The sequence below is a fragment of the Brachyistius frenatus genome, unplaced genomic scaffold (genome assembly GCF_029030835.1).
Source record: "Brachyistius frenatus isolate BFR_SWC_R1_liver_20210118 unplaced genomic scaffold, ASM2903083v1 Contig_56, whole genome shotgun sequence".
NCBI lineage: Eukaryota > Metazoa > Chordata > Actinopteri > Embiotocidae > Brachyistius > Brachyistius frenatus.
The window spans coordinates 2,498,939-2,513,371 of NW_027210655.1; positions in this window are offsets into that span (position 1 = coordinate 2,498,939).

Below are 14,433 nucleotides of genomic sequence, written 5' to 3' on the forward strand. Positions count from 1 at the left end.
ATTTTTCCTCACCAAAATAGATTCAGCCTCCACTTTGAAGTCCTTTGAAGGACCCGCCTGCCCCCCGCCTTCTTTTATTACAGAGACGTGATTACGGTGGAAAGGAAAAAGTAACAAACAAGGCGCAATTGGTTTGATGACAGCGAGAGAAACTGGGAAAGGAGTCTCATCCTCTGCACTGCAGACCCCAAATAACTGAGAGTGTCCTCGGTGCATTGGACTGTGGCCGGTTTTAATCAGCTCTTCACCTCAGCTACAGCGTGATACGCACCACGGGAGCAGTGGGACCCAGAGACACACAAGTGACACACAGGATCTCCAAATGGCACTGAAAGGGGGCTAATAATGAAAGACATCAATTATGGCATGGTCTGAGCAATTGATTATTAACTCTGTGGCACCTCCAACCGCAAGAGCACCACAAAGTGTGTGTTTATTTCCTCTCATGCGGGGCAGAGTGGTCTAAAGGAAATTATTCTCGCAGCTGGTGTCCACATATAACAGAAGCCAAATCATGTTTGTCGTGCGCCTTATCTTTTCGCTCTGTGGTGATTTTCAGAATATCAAAAAAACAATTAAATACTAATTACCTGCAATTGCTCACGTGAAAATCCGACTGATGGGTATACGTGGCCGCGCTAAGAGCCTCCATGCTCGTCTCATTTTGTCAGCGGTTGCTGCAGTGGCTGCTTTGCAATCAGCTCAGAGTGTCGTCTGTACAGGCATTTCCCTCACAACAGCAGCTTTCGGCATTCAAATGATAAATGGTGGCGGCCGGTAGCCGGTCTCAGGCATTTCTGCTAGCGAGTATCAGCAGAGGAATCACAAAGCATCTTGGGCCGTGAACATGGGAAAAGCTGTGCAGTGAAATTTGTTGGAAACTAGGGGTAAAAAAAAAAAAAAAAAAAAAATGAACAACACCTCTGGCTTGCTTGTTTTTATGGCCTTGAAAGAAATTAGCCTTTGCCTTTTACATAGCGAGATATAACTTACTTAGGGTTGTGTTTTTGGTGTTTAAGAAATGTTAGACCAACATTCTTTCCCTTTTTAGTTCCGGTTTGGTCTCTACTACTTCTACTTATCAGCAGCTTGGTCTGTCATTTAGACAAGTAATGTACAGTGGATTCATTTGAGTATTCATTGCAGAGATGGGACCCTGTGAACCCCACACGAACATTTGAGGGCGTCAATCTGCTGCAAATTGTTTTGGTAGTGCTGACTTTTGAAGGAACAGAGACAAATCGAGAAGGATTTTACAACAGCTGTGAACCTTTTATTTTCGCATAACCCTAATCTGCCCCACAAAGTAGATGCAGGATGGTGTCATCGTAAATGACACCATAGTATCCACTTACAGTATGTAAATTCACTGCTGTCATGTTACTGACCAGATAATTAGTCACTACGCGACCTTCAGCTTTCAACACCTCCTTCTTCACAAGGGTGTACAAATTAATTTCACTGTCCCACTTTCTGCTGTGAATAAGAATATCGAACTAAAGAAGTACGCTATAAGACGTTTGAAAGTTCTGTGAAGCTGCAGAGTTGGATGGTTATTCTCTGTAGTTTGCGCACTAACGACAACCTTTTTTTGCATTACGTGTGTTCATTTGATGCGGTTTTAATGCGGCTTCAAATATGATTTTTTTTTAGATCATTTAGCACGAACTAGAAATAGCTTAAAGAAACCAAATCCCTAAAGTAAGAAAGTTCCACAACACAGCTAATTGAAACAAAAACACGTTTTCGGTAGTCGGTTGCGTTAGTTGAAAGTTGCACGAATATACCTTTTCTTCCGTGGCCAACTTTCACACAAGATAGTTTGATGTTGTGTACTTTATGATCAGCAAGGTTTCTGTTATCTCCTGCACATGTTTTTTTTTTTTTTTTACAGTTTCCCTGTAAACAATTTCCATTTCATCTTCCCTGCCTTTGCAACCATAATGTTCTAAAAAAAAAAAAAAAATTTTTTTTTTTTTTTTAGTAGACACACGAATAGAAACGATCAAAACAGAGAGGTCTTCTCCCAGAAGATTCACTCTGGCAGCAGCTTAGTTGGACACATAATGGGATGTTCGGAGGACAACAGCCGCTTCGCATGAAGCCGTGTCTTGTTGTAAATCGTCGTGCAAAAGCTCTTGTGTGAAGCGCGATGTATTCTTTTTAATGTGTGAACTTTGCGGCTGATTGCTCTGGTGTGAATGTAGACATTGTGGATGATTGTGGTGATAATGAACAGAGAGCACGCGGAGGCTCAGCTCGTCGTACACCTCGCTGCAGCACCATATGGCGTGAGATTTCCCCGCCTCCTCAACATTTGTTGACCTTGATTTGCCCGTCTCCCATACGTAATTAGTACCTGTTAATTTCTGCATTCCTCCCCAGTCATGTTAAGTCAGTCGCCAAGTGGGAAGTGGCAAGTGCTTAACCAGCCGGCCGCCCTTGCTTGCTGAAGAGCAGCGGAGGGGGTTGTGGTCAACGGCATTGTTGCTGACCAGCTAGCTGGCTGGTGGTGGCTGTGAGTCCCGCTGACTCACTTAGCTGATCGATAGCTAATTCCCTTAAATAATCAAGGGGCCTCTGCGATGTGAATGTGGTGGGACGTGTGATAATTGATTACTTTTGCTCCACATTTTCCCCTGTGAGTTCACTCCGTACGACACGCCGCCACATTTTTCATTGAGCTGTTCAGCGAGATGCTGAGCTATGCGCCTTCCGTGCATCACATGTGGTTAGGGCAAGTACGAAGCCAGCCTTCAAGTACTGTCTGACTTAAATATACACGAATTCAGATCTGTTTGTTTTCTTCCCTGCTGAGTTTGTATTTCTGATGCGATACAGAAATATGGCAAAGACACATGTCTCCCGTCTCGTTCCCATGAAGTGTCAGGATCAATGTGTCTGGTCACATATTCCAAACACACCTCCTGCAGACTGAATATATTAAAGGGATGTCATTGTTTTCCTTAAAAAAAAAAAAATATAAAAAAATACAGAAGAAATGAAGGATGATGTTCAAGAACCTGGAGAAATCCGTAAGTTCAGCCAATCAAGATGCAAAACCGTGAACAAATATTTCATTGTGACCCCATTTAACCTAAAATGAAACATGCTTTTATTTTGCTCACCAAATTGCTCATTAATCTGAATAATGTTTAGGCTATTTTGCAGAGAAACAAACTGCTGAAAGTTAGTTAAAACATTTTTTAAAAAACAACATTTTAACAGCAGCTCAGACGTGGGATTCAGCTCTGCTGCTGAGGAGAGGACCGAAGATGAAGAGGACTGGAGGCAAATTTTTTGCCTGCCTTGCAGTTCTCCTGCCTCAGATCTTCAATGTGTCAGCCTTGTTTGTGTGTGTTTACGATTGTGTGTGTGTGTGTGTGTGTGTGTGTGTGTGTGTGTGTGTGTGTGTGTGTGCGTGTGTGTGTGCGTGCGTGCCTGCGTCTTCATCAGTGCTAGGAGGGCAAGAATGGAGGGAGAAAGCAGAGAAATAACATTTTACTGTTGAAGAGGTACTTTGAGTGGCACAAACCATCTGTTGTTTTATTCTGTATTCTCCTGGTTGTTTATCTGCCAAGACCACAAACCTTGTCAGGAGGAACAGACATAAAAGAAGAAAAGTGCACAAGCACTGAGCCAGCAGCAAGTCAACACAATTGACATCCTCAATCTCACAAGTGAACTCGCATTGATTCATTTCAAGGTGTAAATTAGTTGGTTGGACGCATTTGCAGCGATGGGGGGGGGGGGTTGCCTGCAGCCTCTCTACATCCACGTTTGTAAAAAGGAAGGTCGCTTTTATCTCCTGTTTGGGCACACTCAGTGATGGCTGCAATCACTAATGTGTCCAGTAATATTATTTACAGCAGCTTGTGACGTTGTTTGTGCATCTATTAACACAGACAGATTTTTACAAAGAATATATCAAAACAACTAACTTGACAAAACTCCTTCACCTAGTCGTCCTTTGACTGGCTGATCCAGGGGCTTTAGATCGTATCACATAACCTTAATAAGGAGGCCATAAGGAAAGACAAAATTCATGTTAAATGATCTTCTCTTTCTTGAATTTCTTCTTCAAACTCAGTCTTCCATCTCATCCAATAATCTTATATAGCCATAATGCAAATTGTAATAGACACTTTGCCATTAGATTAGCCTCTTTTTTTATGGAGCTAATGGGAATCCCAATGAATTCAATCGAATGGAATCATCAATGGGCGGTGGTGCAGTAGTTAGCACAGTCATCTCACAGCAAGAGAGTCTGAACCTCAGCTGTGTGGAGTATGCATGTTCTGTGTGGGTTTTCTGCTGGTGTTTCCATTGGTTAATTGGTGATTCTGACTTGACCGTAGGTGTGTGGATGGTTGTTTGTCTTTCTGTGTCTTTCTGGTCCTGTAATGTTCTGTTACCCAGCCTTTGCCCAAAGTCAGCTAAGAATGGATGGATGGATGGATGGATGGATGGATGGATGGATGGATGGATGGATGGTAATTGCCAATGCTCCAACTTTTCTGGACAATATTTTCCAACAGGAGAGAAGAATTATACCGTGAAAGTCTACTGACTGGTACATGTTGTTCCCATTTGAAAAAGCCTGGCCTGTTTCCAGTCTTTATGTCAAACTGAGCTAACCATCTGCTCTCTGTAGCCTTATAATTAATGGATAGAACCGAGACTGATTCTCTTCCACAAGACAATGAACAATCTAATTTCCCAAAATGACAGACTATTCCTTTAAGGGCTTCTCGTCGACGATGACTTCAAAGTTGGGAATCACAGTCCACTCAGTGAAATGTGAACTGACAACTGGGCAAACTCCATCTGTTGATGAAGATCATGTGATATGACTGACAGTTTCAGAACAGCAGCTAAATGAACCTCAAGCTGAAATTGTTTTGTCAGTTGTTAAGAATCCATTTTAAATCTTAAAGCGTTGAGTATTTCGGGGGAAAGGGGGAATATATGTGGGAGGAAGAGGAGTGGTTTTTTGTTTTGTGTGCTACTTAAAAAGATTGTAAATAGATTATAAGGACAATTAAAAATGCAAGCAGTGACATGCGGGCCCTCGCACGCTGCACGTCGAGGATCCAGCGGGTCGGGGCGGCCGGCTCCCCGATGTGCAGCACGCGAGGGTCCGCATATTCCCGCTAGCAGTTAAAAAAATATTCTCTATCTCGTTCCTTATTCTTCTTACAAAAAAAAAAAAGGCTTTTTTTTTTTGGCGGCTTGAACATCTTCAAAAACTCATGAAAGTCGGTGCCTGACGCATGTGCAAAGTTTCGTGAGGTTTGGAGCATCGTTTGACCTTAAGCATCAACTTCCCGTGTCACGGTGAAACATCAAACTTAGCCGCATCGCCCTGGCTATAGTATAGCCATACTATGTACAATACACTACATACAAAAATGACTTCTTTTTTTTTTATTCCTTTTTGGAGTATGACCTTTTTCTGAACTGACATGCATGTCTCACAGTGGCGATTGAACCCAGTTACTTATCACTGTGAGGTAACTGCTCTAACCACTGCACTACTGTGTCATGTCCGAAATATGAAATGTGAAAAAAATATCAATATGAAAAATAAAGTCATACTGTAACAATGGGATTTTTATTTTGTATTGTTGTTGACCTTTAGTTTGGTGTCAGTATGACTGCATGTACAATGCGAACCCGAAACCTGAAACTGTGAGCACTCTGTGGGTTACCCTTACAGGGTAATAGCCCCTGTGAACCATGTGGCTTACCCTTACAGGGATTTGCCTTAGAAGGACTCACTCCCTGTGAACCATGTGGCATAACCTTACATGGACTCGTCCTCCGTGAACCATGTGTAATACCTGAGCGGGGCTCGAACCCGTGTCTTCATGAGGTCGACGAAAAACAAATTATTTTGGCAACTTGTAATTGTTAAGAGTGCACAGACAAAATTTCAAGTCTGTAAGACAAAATCTGTAGGAGTTCATTAAAGCACAACATTGTGTGAATCGGCAAAAATGGCAACTACATTTAAAATGGCGGACTTCCTGTTGAGTTGACGTAATAGTGCACTGGAACATTTTTGTACATCTCGGTGTGATACACATGTCCACAGAATTTTGTGCATGTAGGTAAATGTAGCCGCCGGGGCATCTGTTTAGGGGGCGCTAGCGAGCCATTAGGCCATGCCCACTCGCGACTCCACTAAAATACACAAATTTTCACCGGGAGGGATGCGTGTACCAACTTTCATGAGTTTTTGAATATGATAAAGTAATAAATAAAATGGCTGCCACGCCACGGTCACACCCATTGACGAAATCTTTTGACAACTTTTAATTCCAAACATGTCAAGAGTGCACAGAAAAAATGTCAAGTCGGTCCGACAAAATCCCGAGGAGGAGTTTGTTAAACTAGACATAGAGACGTGATTGCCAACTTTCATGAGTTTTTGAGGATGATAAAGCCTCCAAAAATGCAATTTATTTGTATGAATAATAATAATAAGAAACAAAAATAATTCCTTGGATAACAATAGGTCTTTTGCACCATCGGTGTTCCGGCCCTAACTATTGCATCTGAAATAGAAATAGACTGGACATCTGCACATAACTGAGAGTAAATGGAGATGAGCAAGTTATCTGTAGTCATGTCCTCCCAGAGAGGCTGTATGCATTCATAACACAACAAATTTAAATGTAATGGATGATAATTATTCATCTATTTGTCATTTTCTACAGAATGAGATGTGATTCATTTCTTATTTAGATTAACTCTATAGCTGGACTACTTAATATGCAGCATATTGGCCTTCGTGTGATATTTACATTTCCGAATTGCACTTTTTTTTAACAAGCTCTTTCAGATTAACTGAATAAACTGGGAAGTAAATAGTGTTGATTGGCTCTCTTCACTGTAGAATCACTTCTTCTAATCAGGCCGTTTTACAGCATTTGAGCTGGAATGCCTCCAAAATAGCAGGTTTGCCCCCATTTAAATACACAGCGCTACTGCTGTCGACCTGTGACCACTCTGCCTGTGAATACTCTCCCTTAAAATCCATCCAATTTAATCCTGATTTAACTCGTGCATTTGTTCCTCAGCATTTCATCTGCAGACTACAAATCACTATACTCTTTAACATTTTAAGTCTTTGTCTTTACCGGCAGTAACAGATAAGCATGCAACACTCTCGATCCTCGGACCCTTGAGCCTGTTTAGATCAATGAAACAAGCCGTAAACAATCCTGGTATTCATTTATTATTAAAGTACATACATACAATGACCACTATGAGTACATACTTCGTCTGAGTTGAATCCAGGTCATCACAGCTGAAGCCGAACGCATCCATCCAGCCACCACCCTGACCACACTGTGCTGTTTTCATGTCAGACTACCACCTGTTTCCTCAAATATCTCTCACATAATGCTCTGTAAACAGTCTTGTGCCTTCCTCCAGATTGTTATTGGCAGTTGACTCGCTGTGAAACTAAGATTTTTATTGAGGAAGATCCAAGCAATAATGATGTAAATATTGGACATTTAAGCCCACGGTGCAAACATCTGTCAACAAAACACATGGATTATGCAGCGCAAGCTGTTCAGAGGAGCTTGATGGACTCTATTTAGCCTTGTTTCTGCCGCTGTAAAGTGACAGATCTGCTAAGCAGCACAGTAGGAGGCTGTGGCGGAACTGCGGGAGGTAGCTTTCGTTTTAGGGCCACACCTTTTTTTGCTTGGTTTGGTTTGTATTGTTTTGTATGGTCCAAACCACCTGGACACATATTGAAAGTGTTTTTTTTTATTTTGAAAACCACAAAAATATATTTTAACACCATAAATGAAACACCAAAATACTGTAAAATATGGGACCTTTAAAGCAAGAGTAAGGCATTTTGAGAACTGAGCTCATTTGCTTTCTTGCTAAAGGTTAGGCTTCTGAAATTGTGTATAATATTTTTTCCAAAAAACAAAATATAAATACATGTCGATCAGTCGGTCTGTCCGTCGGTCGGTCGGTTGGTCAGTCAGTCGGTTGGTCGATATATGGCAGTAGGGGGGCCTCTTGCCGTCAAAATGTAGTTTGCCTTATTAATCTGGGTGGCGTTTACCAACTTAATATTTCATTCAGGGTCCTTTTGATAGTCTTAGATAATGCTAAAACGAATGTTACGCCTTTAATTAATACCGTCTGCATTCAGAAACCTGCAAAACACCTAGCTGGGTCATGAAAATGTGACTTCATGTTACGGTTGGTGTCCCTGCTGTGATTCAGTCCACATCAGCTCCTTTGTAGGGAACATGTGGGCCTTAAAGCAACTAGAATTGAGCCAAGTGAACTTGCCTGCAACAAGCTGACATCTGCCTTAAGTACCTGGATTGAAACCTTCTTCAGCAAGCCTTTGACCCTATTAAAATTCCATTGTGTGAAATCTGATCCAACCTGTCCTGGAAGCAGGTAAAACTAATGGAATGATGTTCCAGCAGACCAAGAAGAAGGCAAACTCTTTCCTATTATCGTTTCTCTTTATGCCTGATTGACTATAAGGGTTTGATGAAAGTGTTATGGGAGTATCTTTGGCTGCGGGACGTTATTATGGGGCCTTAAAGCTTTTTACTGAATTGAAAGCGTACTTATCACTGAACCTTTTATGCCAGAGTTGTCCGGCACTCTCTTTCTCTCTCCTTGTAGAACAGCCAACATTGGGTGCTTTTATTTAGAAGTCCATTCTTGGCCCTATTTCTTACATATCTTTGCAATTATACTTGTCCAAACACTAGTTGATTCAGTATTCATAGGACTTTTTTGCCATTATCTGTTTACATTAAGTCCATACATAAATGGATGAAAGGGCTTTGAAAATGCTTTTACAGTTGGACCTCAAAACTGCTGGCTCGACATGTGTCACTTGAAGAATTTAAAAAGCTCTCCGAGCTCTGAGGAAGAATTGTTTTTTGTCATGTTTAATGTATTGATTTGTGAGATGCCATATATTTAATGTTTTGCTTTTACTTTTGTCAGTGGCAGAATGCAAAGTCTTCATTTTAGCCTCATGAAATAAATGCCTCATGTTTTCCTGCTGTCTTAATAAAATAATTACAAGGTCTCTTTCCAGCATGGATTCCATCTCCACCTCCTGAAACTACCGTATCAGTCATTTGTTTTAGTGACAAAGTCCTCCAGCATGAGCAGGAATTTTCTGTTTGGAACAAAGATGGAAGTTGTTGTTGCAAAGCTACAAAGACCACAGAGGTTGGAGATCGGGGTGGAGGGATGGGTCAACAAAATGTTGTAGGCAGGGAGTGCACTGGTCAATTCCGAACATTCATGGTGTGTTTCTTTTATCTTTAAAAGACCCTGCACACCTAAACAAGTCCTTCAAACCAGACAACGGTGGAGGTTGTTTGTTCCTACCCTCAAATACAACCTACACAGGTAAATTAGCGCCCACGGTCAGGTTTTTTGATTCCGTGGGGGACAGTCTAGCACACCCAGATGTTTTGAACCATGTTGGTTGAGCAGATCTCTTCTCGATGTCAAAAGCTTTGTCTCTTTGTGGCATCAAGTATTGGTTTGTGAACTGCTGTTTTGAAGCAATTTGGCCATCACTTCTAGTTTTTTTTTTAGGAGCCAGAAGTGACCCTATTTGGAAGAAAGGGTGGAGCTGGGGAAGTGCAAGCCAATCCAAGAACACATCCACCCGCCCACCTATACACACAACCTAACTGCAGCCCAGTCTTGCCAATCAAACCAGGCATAGCCACAAATATACCACTCTTTGAGGCCTAATATCGAACATTATTTTATTACATTTTATATCCAACATTATAGCATTTATAAGTAGCACATTTCTAAAAACAATCATAATTCCTTCTGTTGGCATCCATGAGTGGAGGTTGATATAAATAGATAATGAATCATGATCTAGTGTTAAGCAGAGACAACAATCCCAATAACTGTATAAATGCCCTTATATCTACTTAAAACTACATTAGAGAGTGAAATCAACAATTAAATAAATGTTTATGTAGTGCTATAAATGATAAATAGGGGGTCACTTGTTACTTGTAAAAAGAAAACCTTTAGCAAAGCAGTAGTACTTTTTGCTTGTGAATTTAGGTAATTGTTGCTCTCATCATATTCAGCTCCCTTGTCCCAGCTATTGTAGATTAATGTTGTAAATACTGTCAATTACATTCAACACTTCCTGCTAATTCTTAACATTTCTGATCCACCTCTCTTTCTATTTGTAGGTGGTTCATGGGAGCATTTTGCAGGAAGTGTTGTGCTTCATTAGGGATAATGCAAGTGTAAATGTAACTCGTATTTTAGTTATAAAGAGAAAGTTCAAACATCAGAGGTGTGAATTTGACATACTTCTGCATCTGCACTGATGGGGTTAGTGCTGTTAAAATATACATTTTACTAAACCTACCTTGTGAGGAGTTGTATTGGGTTACAGGTAATTCCTCCCAGTTTAATGTTTATTTCAGACTCAGACAGTATTTTAATCCTGGATTTAAAGGGAAAAAACATATCGCATTCATACTGAGTGGTGGTTCTGTTTATATTTGCATTCTCTTGTTAAATACAAGTTTCACGTCAGCGAGGCTTAGTGCGGCAAAGGCTATGCAAAAGTCTAACTCCTCTACTACCTGGCAACCGTGCCCGGAGGCGATGCTGTAAGTTGTCCAAAAAAATGTATCGTGCTTCGAATATCACTGCGTTGTTCCACACAGGTTTACAGGTGACTTCGTTTGCATATAGCTGCAATAAAAACCCTGCTTCCTGTCATTCTCTTCAATATTCATAGCCCGTATATGCAAATATCACTCCCCTGTCTCATCTGTATATTTGGAAACCTTTCATATTTGTTTATCTTTCCCAGTACGGGCTCTGTCAGAGGAGGACGCTGACCTTTCAGATCCACCCCAGCGCCCCAACAGCAGCGGCAACCGGCATGGAAAGATCACTGACAGACAATATCCTGTCAGACACATGGGTAATGTATAAGCTGCAGAGAGCACACCGACCTGTGCAGGGAGACAGTGACAGAGGCAGAATGTTAACCTGCTGTTTGGCCTCATTTCTCTCTCTTCTGTCATAAGCCGTGGAGTTAGCTTTTAAATACATCCCAGGAATGCCTTTAATGTCACAACAGTCTGAGCTGTAGGTGTACCTTTAAAATGCACAACAATTGCTTCACGCACCCACATGCACTCATACAGTATGTTGGTTTAGCGCACCTTTGGGAATATTATAGTCACACAAGCTAATTCCCCGTGGGCTCGCCCTAAAATGAGTTTGCCCAATTAAGGCTGAATGCAGCGTGGATCGCTCTGAAATACACCTGCGCTGACTACAAGCTGGCAAGTTTCTTCATTCTGAAGAAAATAAGTTCCTCAAGCAACTGTGGTTTAATTATCATTCTCACTGTTTTATCATTAACAGTTGTCCATAATTTCATTGCCATTATGCCAGCCTTTTATTCGAGTCTCCTATTTTCTTTTAGTGCTGTTTTATTGGACAATTGTGTGTAAGCACAGGCAGAGCCGGGAGGTGATTAGCTTTTTGTAGCATATAAAGGAGGCAGATAAAAACGGCTAAACTGGCTCTCTCCTTTGGAAAAATATTCACCTGCCAACACCTCTGAAGCTCACAAATTAATACTATTGTACATCGTTTAAACCAGTACATGAATAACAAATATAAAGAAAGGAAATTGTAGTTTGAGGAGAAGTTATGTTGTATAATTATGTCTTGCTGCCCACCCTATGTTTGCTGGTAAATTGTCACAGCGATTGTGAAATCATAATCACATAGTTTATTTCTGTTTGTGTACAGATTGGACAAACAAGATGACTGATAACTGGTGAGTTGTAGTGGGTTGGGGTTAGCAAATAAAAAACAACTCACCTCCTGGATTCAAACTTCATTGTTCCGCATGGCAGTCTGTGACTAATAAGCCACCACTCCTGCCTCCACATGCTGCCAAAAAATGTCCTTTGTATTTTGTCTCAAAACCTGTGTTGTGGTAACTTGGTCACATGATGCCGCGTCACATGACATTTACTTGCGTGTAACTTTCACACTGTCAAAACTTGTAACTATCACGCCCAGACAGCCAAACGCGTGGCTATCTCACGCTTTGCTGTTGTGGGCTGGCGTGTCTATTTCACGCTTTGCTATGATACCGGGTTGCCAAAACAGTTAGGATTAGGGAAAGATAGTCGTTCTGCTTAAAATGATGACTTGTGAACGGTGTTGTGCATTAAAGTTACTACCTCCTTAAAGTTATGCAACCTTTGTCATCGTGGCAACAGTAACCGTGGCTCGAACCATTCACAGATTCCGGCCAAGGACCTCCAAACTGATAGAGAGATGGAGCAGGGACCCCCTACTATATACATCGTATAAAATTGTGTTTTATATTAAACTCGGCCTAGTGCCATGTATAAACATACCTTGTTATTGTATCTTCTTTTCAAATGATATTGCAGCGTGGGGACTGAATAGGCTCTCGGTCAATCACGGGGAACCTGACAGAGCCAGGATGTAACACGCGGCCTTGTGATTGGCTCAGCAGCGATAGGGGCGGGTCCTCCTCTTTGTGTGCAGGAGGTTTGGAGAGACAGGTCCAGGCAAGTCTCGCCCAGTTTGTGAGAGCTCCTGTGTGTCGCTGAATGTGTGCATTTCTGAATGAAAGATATCGTCTTCTGTCTCCATTTATCCATTCGCTACAATACAGTATGTTGGATTCATGTTAATGTGTATTTAAAGACATTTAAATTGGGGGGGGGGGGGAATTGGGGTGGAGGGAATATAAAAAATTATGAAAAATTGTCTAATCAACCAAAACTTTCTCGACCCCCTGCAGTACCTCCGCGGACCCCCTAGGGGTCGCGCACCCCCTGTTGAAGACCTCTGCTTTAAACCATAACGGTGAGTCGCAATGAGCTGCTCGAGCAAAAGACTTAAGGGCTGTTTTTTTGGAGGAGGAGAGTCTCAAGCGTTGTGGTAATTTTAATTAGCCTATATTCAGTTGCTGTACTTAATATTGCCAGTAGGATCTTTGTTTATGTTTTTTCAGTCAGACATATGGTTGGCTAGAGAGCTACATATTTCATGTAACTAAAAAAAAAAAAAAATCCCTCTTCATATCTATCACATGCAGATAAGTGTTTAAGCTAAAAGCTAAAAGTTTCAGAAAATATGAGAAACATTTGGAGTACAACATGACTGTACTTAAAGCTCACAGGTGACACTTTAACTATTTAAATGTTTCAGTTTCAAACACAAAAAAAAACTTGCAGCTGCTCTAATACGGTTTAATCTTTATATAATTCACATTTTGTTCCCTTTCTGTGTCACAAATTCACCAAATGTAGACATCAATGTTTCCTAAGTGCTGATAGTTCAGGTGTTTGACTTTTTTTGTCAAACGAGTTCAAGCTGTTACCTCGTTTACCAGAATTTATCTCTACGGATTCGTGAGGCAAGTTTGGCAGCAGAGGCTGAAACAGCAGCTGCACATCAGTCTCCATATGCCACCTCGTCGCACCATCCCTCCAAGTTACTGAGGAAAAACTAGAGGAATTCGAGGTCTGTTAGGACGCGTCGACGCTCTATTACAAATGCTGATGTTCTCTTACAGTCATGTGTTGTTCATTAAGATCAATATAGCGTATGATTAATGATGAAAAGAAGAAACCAAAACAAATTCCTTTCATCTGAAGTCATGTCAGAGACTATTTCCACTCTGGGAATACCATCATTACGCAACATCAGTGCATTAATGACATTAAAGTCGAGCTGAAATTTGGATCCTCTGCACTTTATTTTGTGAGGAAATCTCTGATCATGCTGCTATTGTGCAAAATAGGATAACACACTCTTTGGAATTCTTCCTGAAAACTGTGTCTGAGCTTCGAGTCTCTGGTGGATGTGGGATGTTTTTCATGGCAGCAACTGACAATTGAGGGCAGAGTTGCTCGGAGAGTTGTTGTCACCTCCCACGGTGCACTTCTGACTGGAGCATGTCATAGCCCTGTATAGCCCACAAACAGCACAGTAATTATTCTTTTTTTTTTTCCACATCCCACAGGTACATATAGCTACTAATTTACTACTGTGCTGTACAGTTTGTGAGGATGGTTTAAAAAAAGACCCTCAGAAATGTGTTGTTTTTCAGTCATGAAGGAGTCCTGAAGGAGTCAGAAAGCACATGTATCACAAGATGTCACACTATTCCTTAAAGTCACAACACTCAGATTTGAAAGAGGACTCTAACATGTTATTAAGGTGATATTCCACCTGGATATGAAAGCTTGCTAGGCTTGTTAATATTACATCACAAAATTTTACTTTTTTTTTTTTTTTTTGCATGTTATTTGAACACCTGCGGAGTTACTGGCTCCTGCACACCCAGTGTTGTGATCCAGTTGATGT